Source organism: Ambystoma mexicanum, chromosome 8 (genome assembly GCF_040938575.1).
Source record: "Ambystoma mexicanum isolate Mex_15411 chromosome 8, UKY_AmexF1_1, whole genome shotgun sequence".
NCBI lineage: Eukaryota > Metazoa > Chordata > Amphibia > Caudata > Ambystomatidae > Ambystoma > Ambystoma mexicanum.
The window spans coordinates 1498898860-1498912928 of NC_090929.1; positions in this window are offsets into that span (position 1 = coordinate 1498898860).

Here is a 14069-nt window from a genome sequence, read left to right on the forward strand (position 1 = left end):
AAACAGCGTAGCACACTTCCAAGATAGTTGATCAAATTCACAAATAACTGGTATAGGTCTCCATTTCTGCATTTCAGATTAAACCTATTCCCTACTAACTAACTGAGAAAGAGGTACAAGTGAACTGACTCAGCAGAGTGTCAGTTCTGTAGAAAGCTGGAGATGTTGGAGACTCTAAAACACATTGGCCCTCATTACGACCCTGGCGGAAAGTAACTGACCTGACCGCCATAGCGTAAATAGCGTTTCCGCCATTGCACGACAGAGTAAAGTGCGGCTAATTCTGACCCATCGGGCACGAGCACTACGCCATGGCGGAAGTGCAAAGTCCGCGATGGCGGAAATGTCCCCAAAACGCCCCTCACTGCCGTCGTACGGCGCCCTAGGTGCAATTCCGCCACCCATCATAGCGGTCACCGTAATGAGCGGTAATCGCAAAATACGGTGACCGTAAATATACGGAAACGGAAGTAAAAACATGGGCCCGGAACGGGAAACAGCACGCCGTACACCTATAAAATCAGAATCCCAACACAACCATCAAAAATCCTACCCTGAGACACATCCCAACCCGTTAGCCACCCTAGTGAAAACAACAAAAATGGGAAAAGTTGCTAAAAAAGCGTGCGACCGCAAGCGGCAGGTCCACTTCTCCCATGAGGAACTCACCGTGCTCACAGAGACCCTCCAGGAGAATGCTGCCGTCGTCTTCTCGACGCAAATGACCAGGACGGCACTTGCGAACAAGAAGGCCATATGGGCCCTGGTGGCACAGCGGGTAAGTGCGGTGGGGACCGCACCCCGCAACCCACAGCAATGCAGAAAGCGATGGGACGACTTGCGGATACGCGTACGGAGCATACTATCAGCCAACCGTAACATTGCCACAGCTACCGGGGGAGGATCGGAATCACCCATCAAGTTGACCCCCTGGGAAGAAATCTGTGCCTCCACCATTGGAATGGAGAGTATAGAGGGAGTCGGAGGGATGGAGAAAGGAGTGCAGACATCCGAAGAATCAGGTAGGTGGGCCAAATAAAACAATGCTAAATCCACAATGTCCAATCATGTGAAGTACCATGTGTCCACATAGTGCAACAGAAACACATGTCCAGGAGAACGTCCACATACATTGGCCTGATAGCGCACTTTAAAAGTCACTTTAAATACATAAATAATTAAAAATCCTAAAAACACCCTCTACACGTGCAGCATGCACACCCTAACTGCAGGCTGCAAAACAACTGCATCCTCAATCCACACAAAAATGAAACCACCTCCAAGGCCCTGACCCAAATCACCCTCAGGTACCACCCCGATGCATGTGATACATTGCCATTCCAATTTCCACAGACCCATAAATAACGCTCGCCCTCCTTTACTCCAACACAGGGTCCGATTCAAACGACGAGCTTCAGGACACCCCTACCAGCACACCTGCAAAGAGGGCCAAGACCAACGGCCAAAGACCCTCCACCTCAGCTGCACGGATCAAGACACGGCAGCAGCACAAATCAAGTGGCAGCACACAGGAGGGGACTTCAACAGGCACCCCAGCAGCCAGCATGCCCACAACAGCAGCACCACAGGTCCCCCCAATGGATGCCACAGAAGGCACTGCTTCTGGTGGCAGCAGCACCATAGGTGACACTGCATTAATGGCAGCATGCTCCGACACAGAAAACGGTGCTGTCGATGTAGGATCCATCCATGACCTGTCTCAATCCCCCTGTTTGTTTCATCCCGTACACCATGAGGATACCACGCAGGGGCACCCACAAGACGACGACTGGCCATCCCCCACAAGCCCTGTGGCAAGGCAACATGAGGTGATCAGCCCCTCTGTGACACCACCGCAAATGGGCATGGCCCAGCAGAGGCAACAGTCCCTCGACCAGGTGATCGTGCAACAGCAGCAACTGGCCACGCTCCTCAAGGAGCATGCTGATGAATGTGGGGGTACTAAGGCAGCCATAGAAACATCAAATGAGACACTTAGGTCAGAAATGGAGAGAAGCACAGAGACACTAAGGGCACAAATGGAGAGAAGCACCGAGAGCCTGAGGGTACAAATGGAGAGAAGCACCGAGAGCCTGAGGGGTGAACTGCATGCGACGTCCAAAGACGTATGTGCTGAACTTGCCGCTGTGCGCCGTGTGCTCACTGAGCTCTCACAAACACTTAGGGACATGCATGGACGTGAGCAGGCAGAGACATCATCCGTTGCAAGTTCCGTCCAGGGCAGCCCCCAACGTAGATCTGGGAGGAACCTGCGCTCCACAGGCAGGGGTGCCCCTGATACCCGGAGAGGGGGCTTGCAATAGCGTCTGCCCACTGACAATGAGCATCTTTGGACACTGGTGTTCGGGGGGGAGGTAGGAGGGTGGAGGGGGTGTGTTGGGCTTTCTTGTGTGGCGGGTCGATGGGGTGTGTAACATAATTTCACATATGCTATAAACATTTCACAATCATACAATGAGATGTGTGGACATTGATCTTTGTGTACGAGGCCTTTATAGGCGTACAGTCCATATTGTGCATGTTCCAGACACACACAGTGCCACAAGTCCCGTGTCCATGTATCAGCCACCAGGCGTGAGTGCTAGAAGCATGAATCTATGAGAATCTGACGAATTTCACGGCCCTCCTGTGCCTCGCGGACTCCTTGAGGTGCTGCCACATCCCCACCCTCATCATGACCATCTTCAGGTGCTTGCAGTTCTGCGTCAGGGGGCATGGGCACATTTCTACGTACGCACATGTTGTGTAGCATGACACATGCCATGACCATCTTTGCAACCTTCTCATGGCGGTACAGGAGTGCCCCGCCAGACCTGCTGAGGCAGCGGAAACGAGCCTTCAGTAGGCCGAATGCCTGTTCTATGACTACACGGGTACGTGAGTGGGCATGGTTGTAGTCCTCCTCATGCTGGTTCTGTGGGTTCCGGAGTGGTGTAAGGAGCCATCTCTTCAGTGGATACCCGGCATCACCTGTATGTGGACAATAAAGGATGTTTGTGGAATGACATTGCTACGTACGCATCCCCCCCCTTCCTGCCAGGTCATTGCCGCATCACATACCCCACATTATCATGCATGAAATGAGACTCACCGAGTAGCCAGGATCTGTTCCCTGCGTGTCGCTCCATGTAGCGTGGTATTGTAGAGTTCCTCAAGACCATAGAATCATGGGTTGATCCAGGAAATCGGGTACAACAATGTGTAGAGATGCTGTTGGAGTCACACACCATCTGTACATTAAGAGAATGATATTGTTTCCGGTTGCGGTACTGGGCCTCCATGGCATGTGGGACAACCAATTCCACATGGGTGCAGTCGATGGCACCAATGCAACCCGGTATGCCGGCAAGTGCATGGAATCCCACTTTTGTGTTCGTAATTTCCTGCTCCGAGCGTGGTAGAGAGATGTAGTCGTCTGCGTGCTTCAGGAGGGCATCGAGCACTTGCAATAGTGTCCGTGACAACAGTGGCTGTGAAATGCCATGCAACTGTCCGACTGTGTGCTGGTAGGTGCCTGTGGCCAGGAAGTGTAGTACAGACACCACCTTCAGTAGGGGTGGGATGGCGGTTGGGCTATCTATCATGCTGGCAAGGTCAGCGTGTGTCATGTCCACAATGGCGGTTATGGTGTCCCGGTCCAAACGGTAGAGGGTGTGGATCTGCTCATCAGTGAGGTTGAACGGATGAGCTCGGAGGCGTGGGATTGCGGGCTGCCTGCGTAGTGGTAGTGGCTGTGCTGGTGGGCCTTGCTGGCCCTGCCTTGCCCTCCTCCTCCTCCTGCGTCTCCTCTGTGCGGCCGGTTGTTGTAGTAGTTGGTGTTCGTCTTCTTCTTGAAGTTGGAGTACTTGCAGTGCTATCCGGTCCCCCAGGGCCAACATCGCTAGTCCTGCCGGTAGCATTTTGGAGTGGGTGTGGTTGTGGGAGGGGGTTGGGTGTGCAATTTATTTGTTTTCAGGCAGTATAGCCTCCACCTGTGGTGATTCATTCCACCTGTGCAAGCTGCAATCCCCTTTGGGCGAGCACGTCCCGCACACAACGCTGCAATTCGACGCATGGCATCTTGCTATTACAATCATGTATTTAATCCCGATGGCAGTGGAATATTGGTTCATATGTTCATTCTGCTATGGTCCCATTGTTTCACATACTATCTTTACAGTCGCGAACAAACTTGTGAAGGGTCAGTGGAATGTAGTACTCGATTAACGGTGGACCCTCATGCAGCACTGTACCGAGGTTCACCGACGGGCGGGGCGTCCCATTTGTGAGTGAAGGCAGTTGCCATTTGCACACACTGCCGCACTACATGGATGAATTTGTGATTTCAAGCGGTCACAGATGCCTTTTCGACGTGATGTTGCAAATGAGGAATTCGAAGGACAGCGCTTTCGGTTTTCAGCTAGCGGCGAGGAGACGCCCACAGGTCTGACTGCAGATATAAAGTTCTATTGTTTAATGTCCTTCGGACAGGGGCCATGGCGAGAATGCAATGATTGATATGAATAGTATGGGATGCGCAATAGCGTAGTGGACGATAAGGCAGGACGTTCCCAAATACATGTTACTTCACAACACTAGAATTCCGGGCTGGAGCACAGTGGATTTTGCAGACTGCATTACGCACAGACTCAATGGAAATTTCACATGTTATGTGAGTAAATAATCAGGCGTTTTCATATCGGGATGAGGGTATGATGTATGGATGCATGGACAGATGATTTAATTGAGAGTTTACCATGTACATGGCTTTTTGGAATCTATCCACTTCCCCTGCGCTATGTGATGCAGAGCTGCCATAGTGGGACCATCGTCTATCTGCCCTTGTTGAACCCTCCCTGTCTCGACGCGCCTTCAAACACTTGTGTCTATGCACGTTACTAATCCCATCTAATGGATTCTGTTTTAACAGACGCATGCACACAAAGACTCGTTTGTAATAGTGTATTCACCTCGATTTGTATAGTTATGATTCGCAAGTGATTTTTGGGTGGGAATAATCCTTTTGAGTGGGCTAACATGCATATGGCTGTAGATTTAGTGTGATCATTGAAGTGAGTAATTCAAATTAAGTTCTGATGCCCATACCATTCTTTTTCATTTCATTTGGGTGACAGGTATCTCCTCCCCTTTTGCCGCTGCCATCTGTATGCCACTCCTGCAGATGGCTTTTACTCCCGACACCTGCTGCTTCGTGTTAATCAGTGGAGCACCATTACGATCTTATGGGACGATCGCCAATGGGCCACATGCCCTTACGCAGTACTAGTGGCTAGGAGCAACATATCGACCTTTCAGCTGGACTAGTGCCTACCTAATGGGACGGCCCTGCGGTTCTAGGCGCTTCCATGTTGCCTTTTTGAACGTGAATGTAGCCCCTGTATACCATGAAGGAACAGGGCGTCACACAAGAAGAAGCTGGTCATTTATTGCGGATGCAGCCCACAATAATGAAATATATTTTGGAGTTCATGACCTAATAGCTGTATGGGCTTGGTGATTTTGTTGTGCATTAAATTTCTATTATGATATTAACCGTGTAGCGTTATTCTTTGCAAGTAATGTAGCATATTCCTATTTGTGGAGCGATGTATTGTGAGAAGATCTGCATTGGGTTCTGGCTTCTGAGTATAGTTGCGTGGTACTGTACTTGGCGCGTTTGCCTACGAAGCCCAGTGAGGTCAGGGATAGGGGCTGCCATTATGACTGTTTTAATGATGTCATGCTCAGGGGCGGGGGATTAGCTTTTGTGTAACAGATGCCGGTCAGCCAGGTGGATTGGTGGAATGATGTGATTATCAGAATATGGCTGGTCACAGGTGCCTGTGTTTGCGTGCGTTTCTTGGAGGGAGACTGAGGTCATGTCCATTGGAATAGCTTCTGTATTCGTGCCATCTGTGCCCTGCAGCTCCCATTGGCCCCTCTTGAGATGGGCCTGGCTGCTCAGTCACTCTGCCAACTTGTGTGGTACATGCTTGTGCTGATGGTTGGTTTGTTTACTGGCAAGAGTACAGGGCTGGTGCAGTCTCCCTCAGGTTACTGCTTTGAATGTTGCCTTACACTGGTGTCAAGCGATGGGGGCCTGTTGTTGTTTTGTCTCATATTTGAGTTCATATTGCTGTACTTGAACCTTCACATGCCTGTGCTGCATCAGTACGGCAATGGTGACATGGCAAATATGGATGGCCACTCACAAGGCACTTGGAGCCCCTACATTCATTTGTTCGTTGGCATGCATGGGTGACTTGTACATTTCACTGGTTGCATTGTGTGACTTCATTGCACCTACGAGGAGTTGTGCAATGTGGCCAGGGAGTGGTGTACAGGCACTCAGTAGGGCCATTTACGGTTGGTTCGCGTTGCCGTACTTCTCACCATGGCGGAATGGTACTTTCCGCCATGCTTGATGGCGTTAGGTAAATGTCCGCTAGGGTCAGAATTCGCGTACCGTTGCGCCATGGTGGTAATTACGGTTTCGCATGGCGCGCGTGCGCGTACTTGGTGCAGTTAGCGTTGGCGTTCACTACGGTGTCGCTAATGGCATCGTACTTTACGGTGACGGGTCATAATCGCACCGAGCGCTATTCGATGGCGGTATTGCATTTCCGCCATCGTTTTTCGATTTCCGCCAGGGTCGTAATGAGGGCCATTATTCTATTCTGTACAGGCTTAACAGATCTAAGCACAAAGTTCATGGGTAAATGGATGATGGCCTTCCAGCGCCTGGACGCAGAGTCCATTCGGCGACGCCTATCGCAGGGTGATGACTTTATGATAATTTTTGGCCTCATTCAATATCTTAAGGAGGTCTTTGATGGGATCTAGATAATATGCTCACTAAGAACAACAACAATGATGGGCCTTGTAGAAAAAAGTGGAAAAAAGAAAAATGTTGGTTGGTTTTCTTAGCTGTGTTTTCTTCTTTTCTGTTCATGTCTTGACCATGGTTTGTAATAACCCATATGTCTTAATAATAAAAGAAACTCCATATGCAAAAACTTCAATCACTGAGAAAAAAGCCAACTTGTCAGTATGACGTTCTTTTTCTACAAATAACGTTTAAATACTTTCGCAAGCAGAAAAAAAAGTGTTGTATCTCTGGTGCCTAACTCATGCTACATTAATTCTCTCTGTACTATGGTCAGGCTTTCAGTCCAGGCTACATGATTAACCTCACCATGCCTCTCCATGAGACATAGGCAAACTTCTGTGCGGACAGCTGCTGCGCTGGACTCGGGCAATGCTCACTGGGGGGTACTGCAGAAGCATTGCCACTCACCTAACAAATGTCCACAAATCCCTCAGTGCCATAGGTAGACACGCTACATGGGACTAGACACCCGCTGTATCGCCAGAAACTGAAAATGGTAAACCATTCTATGGGGAAAAGGGAGATTCCTGCAAACATTGCTAAAGAACCAAGGGAGCAGTTCCCTCGGGTTTCCCCTTTACTCTGTGTGATATTTCATCTGTTAAACAGACTGTCCTTGACTATCATTTGAAACTGAGGTATGAGTGATATCTCTTCTGTTAAACAGAGCCTTTTTGACTGGCTATTATTTAAAGCTGAGCTGAAGTGATGTCTTGTCCTAAATACCACCTCTAACTACAAATTATTTGAAGCTGTGCTGGGAGTGATCTGCTTGAGTTACAAGGATGCAGTCTCTTTCTGAGTAAACAGGGTATTTTTACAACTGTTGGACATGAGTTAACTTTTTAGGATGTATATATATATTTATTTTTTCTATTTCTTTTTATTATTTTCAGAGTTCCAATGTTCCATGTCTTACAACATATATTCACAAAGTCATCAGCTGCATTAACAGAATAACAATTTCCAAACTGATAGATCGCAAATGGATAGAAATATTAACCCCCATTCCTAACGTAGAGTCCTCCCCTTTACCAAGTCAATCCTTATAGTTCCTGACCCTTCCCCCATTCCCCCTCTTTCCGCACCTTTTCCTCTCTGATATACAACTCCCTGCTCCCTCAGGACCTAGAAACAAGCATTTTCTTCTTTGTCCTTTGGTATTCTAACTTTCACTGTTCTTGAGTAGCAAGTTTCCAACTGTATCTCGGGGGTTTCAAATCTTGGGATTGTGGTGTTGCCCCTTTAAGGGCACATGCACGCAGCGGAGTGATGTTGCACTCCGCCGCATGCAGTATAAATAAAGTGGGCATTCCCAGCCACCTCAGAGCGACCGGGGAGCCCGACCCAACTACAAGTGTGTGTGCGTGGCCTTTGTAGGAGGGAGGGGGGCTCAAGGACACTCCGGGTGTGGTGCATGCAACCAGAGACAATTCACAGTGGGGGGTGAAGCAAGATCTCATGAACCCGGGCAAGGCGATGAAAGGCAGTGATTTGTTTTGACAATTTCAGCATTCCTGGATGCCTCGGAGAAAGTGAAGTCCACGCCATCAGAATATTTAAGGAGCAGTGTCTGACCAACATTGTCACACTCATCCTCTGAGTGCACCCTTAACAGTGTCTGACCAACATTGTCACACTCATCATCTGTGTGCAGGTCAGTGAGTTGCAGCCCCATTTGATTTTGGTGTGGTGCCTGTGAGCTCACTGCCATGCAGGATGCTGGCCACGGTGAGGGAGTGCCTCCTATTCCCCAAGCACAGCTTGTGTTAAGACAGCAGGGCACACTTACGCCAATGCCCATTCTGGGGCCGAGCTGTAAGATGTGGATAGACAGGGTCGACATGTACTTCAGAGCAACGGGTGAAACGAACGACGACAGCAAGGTGGCAACGCTTCTGTATTCTGCAGGGCCTGCAGTCCATGAGGTGTTCCAGTCCCTGCAGCCTCCGCTTTAAGGGAGTACTTCATACCACTTGCAAATGCTGACTATGAATGTTTTGTGATGTGCTCTGCCTGCCAGAAGGATGACGAAATATTGGACAACTTTTACGGCAGGTTGCGCCGATTGTCTCTGCCATGTGCTTGGGACAATGCAGACACGATAATCCGCAACCAGTTGATTCAAGGGTGCTTGTCAGGTAAACTGCGCAGACAGGTGCTGCGTGAACCAGGAATCACTCTGCCTCACATCTTGGAATTTGGGCGCTGCCAGGAGGTGTTCGAGGTGAGAGCATCCAGAGTGGCCAAGGGGGCAGAGGAGCAAGACGTCCAGGTGGCAACCAGCGTGATCGCAGAACAAAAACAATGGACTCCTGCGTTTGGAGGGGAACAACCCATCTCGCTAGATGGGGCGTTTGTGGCCAAAGTAGGACACGGAGGGTCATCCATCAGGCCCGATTCTATGTCACGGCGGTCAGCAGTAACACCGTGCTGAGCTGTGTGGCTGCGGAGACACTCGGCATAGTGAGTTTTGCCTACTCCGTCTACATGGAGGATGTGCAGGAGTTCCTTGCGAAGTACAGTCGGCTGTTTAAGGGCATCGGCCACATGGCAAGTGATCTGGTGAGGCTCCACATTGATGAGTCCATCCAACCAATCGCTTTGATGCATCGCCGGGTCCCGTTCCATCTGCAGGACTTTGTTGATAAAGAACTGGACAGCTTAGTTGAGTTGCACATCATTGAAAAGGTCGAAGGCCCGACACCCTGGGTTTCTCCTATTGTCATCGTCAGGAAGCCCAAGCAGCCGGACTAGGTGCGCATATGTATGGACATGCGGCTCCCAAACAAAGCCATCAAAAGGGAGCACCATATTACCCCCACCATAGAAGAAATCATCACAGAGCTACAAGGAGCCCGGTTCTTCTCTAAGCTGGACTGAGGGCCGGATATCATCAGGTGCTGTTGCACGCCGAGTCGAGGTACATCACACACGACGTTTACAATGCACAGCGGTCTCTACCACTACAAGCGCCTGAGCTTTGGGGTGTCGTCTGCGGCTGAGGTCTTCAAGAACATTATCCGCGGTGCCCTTGCTGACTTGAAGGGAGTGTTAAAAATAAGTGATGTTATCTTGGTGTTTGCGCAGTCCGAGGCCGAGCACCTAGGCAGGCTGGCAAGGACACACGAGCGACTTCAATCCGTGGGACTGACACTGCACAGGGACAAGTGTGAATTCCTGAAAACTAATATTGAGTTCTTTGGCTTTGCGTTCAAAGAAGGGGGTGTGTCACCAGATCCTCGGAAAGTGAAGGACATTGTCGTGGCACAGTGTCATGATGCCTACCCCCGGGGACCCAGACCAAGTCCAGCAACCCCGGAAGCAGGCATCAAGTTACCCCAAGCAAGCCCAACAACCCCTGCTAGGGGCTATTTGGGTGCAGTCCTGGCACCTATGGCTCATATGGAGAGTCAGTTCTGGCGCCATAGGGGCCAGGCTCATAGATTAAAACTTACCTGATGCAGACCATGCTGCAAGAGCGCCAAGCCAAAAGAGGCTTGGAAGGGACTATTTTACCTACGGTATTTTTTACTCGGGTGGGGCTGGGGAGGAATACTTACCTGGAACTACTTTGGAGGCTATTTAAACCACGCCCGAAGAGCAGCACACGCTTCGCGTTATTCTGCATCCAGCAGCGTAACGCTCACCGTGCCTGCAAGTCTGCATCCAGTCTTCTGCCATGCCCGCCTCGAGTTTGGAACTCCTAGAAAAAGGGAGAAAGAAGGAGAAAAGGTTAGAACAAGAGCAATACCTTTGATCCTTACCTGAATTCACGATCCATCGCGCCTTCGAGATGGAGGAAAGAAGTTATTTTATGCGCGTCGCCTCGCCTCGCGTGCTGCAGCGCTGCTGAACTCACCGGCCTTCGCAGCATCTTCACATTCCACAGCATCCTCCTGCATGTTCCCGACGCACTCCGGCACCTAAGGAGAAGACAAGAACAGCAAGGTGAGCCAAGGGAATACACAGAGGAATACCCCCCATAGACTTACCTGATTTTACCACCGGGGATACTATTCCTCTTCACGGGTCGGCTCAGCTTCCACTGCATCCTAGCCGAACCCCGGCCCCTAAGGGGAAACAAAAGGACAGCAAGGTGAAACAAAGGGACTAACAAGGGGAACCCTCCTCACCACGAAAGACTTACCTGATTTTACCACCGGAGGCATTATTGCCCGAGACTTCATACTTTCTCTCAGCGCCTGAATAAGGGAGAAAGCAACAGGTTACATATGGACATTATTTTATCGAACTGTGTTGGATAATACAAATCCTTACCAGAATATTACTGTTTGCCACGAGGAACTCTTCTGTAGGGTCAAGCTGCAACCTGCAAGGAATCGGACAAGAGTGAAAGTCAGGCATTTGAACTCTTACGAACTACATACTTACGGTGTCTTGCCGGGAATATCGGAGTCAATATTGTCCTGGAACTCACCAATTCCTTCGAGCCAGTGAAGCAACTGGTTATCTACGCGCCCCTGCGCTCAATGCAGGATGGAGAGCTCATCTTTTCAAATCATCAGGTGAGACTATAAGAGGGGACATCCAAGGTGATCATTGGGGAGAACAACGGGGTGGGGGGATTTACGCTCAACTCCAAGGGTGGTTAATTCCCTTTCTCCATTTGCAGAAGAATATTCCTACGGGCCAAGCAAACAAAGCTAGGTGGGCCAGTCCAGTCCGTCATCTCGGCCCTACGCGTCACATTGGTGGAGACGCAGCAGTCCAGTCCAGATCGACGCCTCTGTGGGAGCCAGGTCAGCGTAACAGAACGCGAAGCCTACTTACACATTCCCACCCGGGCGTTATGGATACCTCAGAGACTGACCATTTGGCCCAATTACTAGGGGAACTGAGGGCTGAAGTGCATTCCGCCCGTCAAGAAACCAATGCCCTTAGGAGAGAACTGATTTTGTCAAAGGAGCGAACTGATGACCTTGCTAGGCAACTATTGCAAAGCCAGGCTGGACAAGCACCCCTACCTGGTTCCGGGGGAAATCCAGCTCCTGTGTTATCGAGTAACCCTGTGCAAATAAATCTACCTGGAAATATTCCATTAGCTCCGTCCGAACGCTTTGCTGGAGATCCCAAAAGGTTTGCCGTGTTTATGAACCAATGCCGCTTGCACTTCTTATGCAGACCTGGAGCCTTCCCAAACGATCAAGCCAAGGTAGCCTTTGTATCGTCATATCTCAGCGGCAGTGCAGCTGATTGGTCAATTCCACTAGTTACTCAGGATGACCCAATTCTTCGGGATTTTCAGGGCTTTCAAACGAGCATGGAAAGACTATTTGCCCGGCACTCCCAAGGACAGGCCCTGGATAACGAACTTTTGTCCCTACGACAGGCTAACCAGGACCTTCTATCTTACATCGTGACCTTTAATAGGTTGATAGTGGAAACTGGACGGCCTGAGGTAAAACGAATCACGTTATTTCATCGAGGGCTTCGAGGAGAACTCAAGGATGTCTTGGCTCAAGTCGTGAACCCACCTCAAGACTGTGCTGAATATATAGACTTAGTGGTCCAGTTAGATCACAGACTTCAGAACAGAAAGGCTGATCGAGCCAAGTTTGAGAACAGGGTGTTGGTCAAAACCCACCCTAACCCCAAAGGAACAGATGCTTCAGAACCCATGCAAATCGGAGGTGTTAAAGGACCCTTAACCCAGAAGGAAAGAGAAAGGAGACGGCAAATGCAATTGTGTCTATATTGTGGAACTTCTGGGCATTTTCTAGGGGATTGCCCTGTAAAACCACCCAAGAAGGTGGTAGGAGCTGCTGATAAAAGCCATATGGAGTCTGACTTGGTAATCGACAACGCCCGACAAGCGTAGAGGTCCGCTTGCCGAGCTTGAAGAAGGAAACTCAGACCTCGCATTTCATCATACCAATGGTCCTCGTAGATCCAGGGCAGCCATCGCGTATGCACGCAGTAAGGGCATACATTGATAGCGAGGCCATAGGAAACTATGTGGATTACGAATTGGCTTCCAGGATGAATCTGCCTCTCTGCCGAAAAACCACCTCAGATGTCATCACCAGAGTTGATGGAACTGAAATTGCCTCTGGGCCTGTAACTCATTCCACCGCAGAGATGACATTATTGGGTCCGGATGGGCATCGAGAGGCTATTGTGTTTGATCTAATCAAGGCCCCAAAGTTCCAAATAATACTGGGGATACCTTGGTTGGAAACACATAATCCTTGTATTGATTGGCGAGAGAAGAGAATAACCTTCCCGGATTGTGCGCAAACCTGTTACCCAAAGAAAAATCTGAGCACAGGCTTGGCCACAGTAACCACAGCAGTCATGAAACTACCTCCTGAATACCAAGAATTCCAGGATGTCTTCCAAAAAGAACAGGCAAACACCTTACCTCCTCACAGATCGTACGATTGCCAAATCAATCTCATACCTGGTGCACAACCCCCTTGTAGCAGGATCTATGCCCTTACGGAACCTGAGAACTTTCACCTACGACAATACTTAGACCAGTACCTTGCCAATGGCTTTATTCGCCCATCTAAGTCCCCTGCATCTTCAGCTTTGTTCTTCGTGCCCAAAAAGGAAGGTGACCTCAGAACATGCATAGACTACCGCGCATTAAACCAGATAACTGTTAAGAACCGATACCCATTGCCTCTGATCCCTGAACTACTAGACCAAGTGAAGGACGCTTGCATATACACTAAATTAGATCTCCGGGGGGCATACCATCTGGTACGTGTAAAAGAGGGCGACGAATGGAAGATTGCTTTCCGCACTAAGTATGGGTTATTCGAATATCAGGTGATGCCTTTCGGGTTGTGCAATGCACCTGCAGCCTTCCAATACTTCATGAACGATATCCTTCATGAACTCATTGACGTTTGTGTTGTCGTATATATCAATGATATTCTAATATACTCCTCTTCAGAATCTGACCACGTGAAGCACGTCCGAGCAGTCCTTGAAAAATTGAGCCGGCACAAACTATATGCAAAACTGGGAAAATGCGTTTTTCATGCCACAGAAGTTGAATTCCTTGGGTTTATCCTGACCCCAAAGGGAGTCCGAAGGGACTCACGAAAGGTGGACACAATCCTTAAGTGGCCATCACCAAGTTCAGTTAAAGGAGTACAAAGTATGCTCGGCTTTGCCAATTTCTACCGCAGATTCATCACAGATTTTT